Consider the following 4,108-nt stretch of genomic DNA (forward strand, 5'->3'; position numbering starts at 1 on the left):
TTAAGTCTCAAAAAATCTCCATAGGCTTGAATAGAAGTGATGAAAGTGGGGACCCTTATATTGACCCTAATCTTTTTTTTTAAAGTATTTTTTTAAAGAGAGAGAGAGAGAGAGAGAGAGAGAGAGAGAGAGAGAGAGAGGGAGAATTCTAATATTTATTTTTTAGTTTTCGGCGGACACAACATCTTTGTATGTGGTGCTGAGGATTCAACCCGGGCCGCACGCATGCCAGGCGAGTGTGCTACCGCTTGAGCCACATCTCCCCTTGACCCTAATCTTGGGGGCAAGGCATTTGGTTGTTCACCTCTCTGTCTAACATTAGCCGTAGGTTTCTGTGGATGTCTTTCCTCAGGCTGGGACCGCTCCTGTGTTCCCAGCTCACTGGATGTTTGTAGGAGTGCTCGGGAGGCATCGCTGCTTGCAGGTAGACTGACAGTCCTGTGTGAGGTTAGTTGGTTGGACTTCGTGTCCCATTTGCAACTGAGAGAGGGTTGTTGAAATCACTAACGCTCAAGGTAGACTCGTCTATTTCTCAATGCTATTGTTTCCATTTTTATCTCTGTGGTTGTGTGCCTCCAGGTTTAGTCTGATTCTTTCCTCTTAATTAACTGACTCCTTTATCACTACAAGATGAACTTCTTTCTCCCTGTCAGTATTCTGTGACATCTGTTTTGTCTGATATCAATACAGCCACTCCATCCTTTCTCTTGATTGGCACGGAGTCTTTCCCTGTTATTTTCATCTTATTCTTTATGGTTTTAAATTTAAAGTGTTTCTTGCATACAGAATATCATTTTTTAACATCCCAATCAGAACGTCTCTGCCCTTTGAATTAGGATGTTTAGACAATTTACATTTAATGTGATTACCCAAGTGTTTTCACTAGACCTATCCTTTGTTTTCTCTTTGACCCATTTTCCTTTCTTTTCTCTCTCTTTTGCCTTCCCTGGATTCGTTGTTCTTTATGATTCCTGGTTACCTGCTTTGCTGATTCCTTAGCTGCGACCCTTCAAGGCTATTTCCTGGTTGACCAGGTTTCCAGTCCACGTCTCTGGCCACTGCCCACCATGAGTGATGGGTGCCCCTCATCTGCAGTGTGCCACGCTGTCCGTCTCCCACTTCTGACCTCTTGGCCTCTTTGCCATTGCCGACATGCATTTGCTCTCATACTTGTTACACTCACTGCAATACATTATTATTTTTTGTTTAAATGTCCATCATCTTTAAAATCTATTTAAATAATAAGAAACATATTGTACATTTGCCCACAAAATAACCCACATCTTGAGCTATCAATTCTTTTGTGTAGAGATTTTGACCCAGTATTCTTTTAAACTTAAAAAGGCTTTTTATTATGGAAAATTTCAGAGACGACAAAGGAACAGTGAGCTCTCATGTGCTCAATCCCCCACCTTCTGCAATCCGAACATCTCTGCCCCTTTTCTATTTTCTAGCATGTGCACATTTTACACATTCAAATAAATAGAATGAATCATGAAAAGAAATGGCACAGCCCTGCATGCCCTAGGGGCAGGCCCATGGTGTCACGCATGGACCCAGGGCCCAGGAATCTTCTCGTCCAGTGGGCACTGCTTCCCTCTGCTGGACTCTGTGGGCAACCCTGTGTGTTGGGCGATCGTGGTACCCTCCAGCCTCTGTGTGGCTGAGCACATCTGTCCCCTTCACTGTGAAGGGCATCTCCGGGATGGGAGCTCTGTATTTAACAATCCTTCCCTTTCAGTATGTTAAACGTGGACAGGAATGGCTCAGGGCCCTTGGGACCTCACTGGAAGGTTTTCTTCAGTGTTTCCTGGTTTATGGCCTGACGACATCTTCAGAGACTCAGCGGTGACTGTTCTGTCCTGCTCACCAGTTTGGTGGTTCTCCTGGGGCTGGGTCCATGCGGTGCCTTCTGGCCCCTCCTGGATGTCATCCCCTCTGTGCATTTAAAACTGCCTCTGGTTGCCCTGGGCTTCTTTTGTTACAGCATCTGCTACAACGTTTTCAGATCCAGTCTCATCTGCCCTTCACCCTAGTCAGCACAAATTCGCTTCAGACATTGCAATTTTACCCTGTAGAAGCAGGACTCGGCATCTCTGCTATCCTCCCAGTCTCCACCTTTGTGAATATGGCAATGCAGCTATGACACCTTCCTTAGTGGCTCTGTCTTCCCATCTAACGTCTGCGTCAGTTGGGTCACTGTGAGGTGATTTTTCTCTGCACCATAGCTGGCATTTCCCCAGTGCTTGGCTTAGCCAGTAATTTTTAAAAAATATTTATTTTTTAGTTGTAGTTGGACACAATACCTTTATTTTATTTATGTATTTATTGCATATGTGGTGCTGAGGATGGAACCCAGGGCCTTGCACATGGTAGGCAAACACTCTACCGCTGAGCCCCAGCCCCAGCCCCAACCAGTAAGTTTTGATTGGACACCAGACTCTATGAGTTTTGGGTGCTGGATGTTTTTTTGCTGTAGGTACTTTTGCACGTGGTGGAACACAGGGAAGTTGCACAGAAACTACTTGACCCTTTTGGGTCTTGCTTTTTTGGATCCATTGAGCAGGACCAGAGTAGTGCTTCGTCTAATTATTCCTATTGACTGTGAAAGTTTCCCAGTGTCCCGTGAATCCTGAGGTTTTCCTGTAGGGCTGGTGGAGATGACAACAGCTGTGAGTGAGCATGGCTGACCCCTAACCCTTTCAGGCTATCCTCTTCTTGGTCTCTGAAGACGTCCTCACGTGAATGTGCTGGTCGGTGGGTTCTCTGTGGACGTTGGAGGGGGTCCCTGGTAGACCTCGGTAGTTCTCACTGGGAAGCTGTGCAGTCTGGTGGCCTCCATCTCCCTGGATACTCATCTCTGTCTGCAGCTCAGGGAATGTGCCAGGCTTTGCTGTGCTCCTGTTCTGCACCCAGTCTGGAACTGCATCGGGGCCACAAGATGGGGCCGTCTCTTAGGGATCACCAACCTGTGTTGCCGAAATCTGGTGTCTTGGAAGTTGTGTTTTTTAAATCCAGTTGTGGTTTCAGGCAGGAGCATAAATCTATTCCCTGTTACTCCATCTTGCCCAAAAGCAGAGTCTAGGGCCCCCTTTTAAGTTTCTGTATTTCTCTCTGATGCCAGCAAATAAAAGTGTGTGAGATCTACATGTTAGTAAGAAAATGCAAAAAGCATAGGTAGCAAGACTCTTTGTGTATAATTATTTAATTACAAGTAAATAAAAGCAGCTAGACAGGTGTGATATTTCGAGACATCAAAAACCAAATGCAGACAGCTGCTCTGGATCCATTCTAGCCTCTTCCAGGAGTGTGGGCTCTCTGGAAAGATCTCCACTGCCAAAGAAAGAAGAGTGACTTCCTGAAGCATTCAACAGGAATGTGCGGAACTGCCTCAAACCTCCTCTGTGCTTGTAGCATACTCCTTCTCTCTCTGTCTGCTTCTCGAATTGCAATAGCTGGAACTGGCTTTAAAGTTACAAATAAGGCTATTAACATGTTTATGTCAGTAGCTGAACATTTGGTTTCACTTAAGGGTCCCAGTTTAAGTCAAATACTAATAGGATAGAATAACACACTCAGTATTTCAAAATGTTCCTATTTCAAAACCAAAGCAACCGTCTTTTGAAGACTCAACTTTCCTAGTTCTGTTTTTACCAGACGCTGAAGAACAGGGAAACCAAACCAGTGCCTCAGAAATGTGCCCCTGACCACAACTCCATGTGGGTGGACCCACAGTTCAAGTCAGTTCCTGGAAAAGGAAGGCTTAGGAGCCACGTTTAACTATTTAACCTCTGTTGGGCGGCTCTTAGTCTGTCCCTCTCCTCTGGAGGTACCGGGGGTGGCCCGGACGTCTTGGTTCTCCTCCTGGCACTCTCTGGGTCCCTGCTGGCCTGCCCTGGTTTTCCGGAGGCCCCTCTCTGGCTCCTTACTCTTTCCAGCTGTGTCCACAAGGATGCGTCTCCTGGACTCTTTCCACGGTGGCCTGGTCAGGCTGCTGGGAGGAGGCACTGAGAGCTAACCCTAGGAGACGCCAGTTTCGGGGCAGACCTCTGCATGTGGCACAAAAATAGCTCCCGGGCCTGCTTCACTTCTGTGTGATCATGGATCA

This window comes from Callospermophilus lateralis, chromosome 17 (genome assembly GCF_048772815.1).
Source record: "Callospermophilus lateralis isolate mCalLat2 chromosome 17, mCalLat2.hap1, whole genome shotgun sequence".
Lineage (NCBI taxonomy): Eukaryota > Metazoa > Chordata > Mammalia > Rodentia > Sciuridae > Callospermophilus > Callospermophilus lateralis.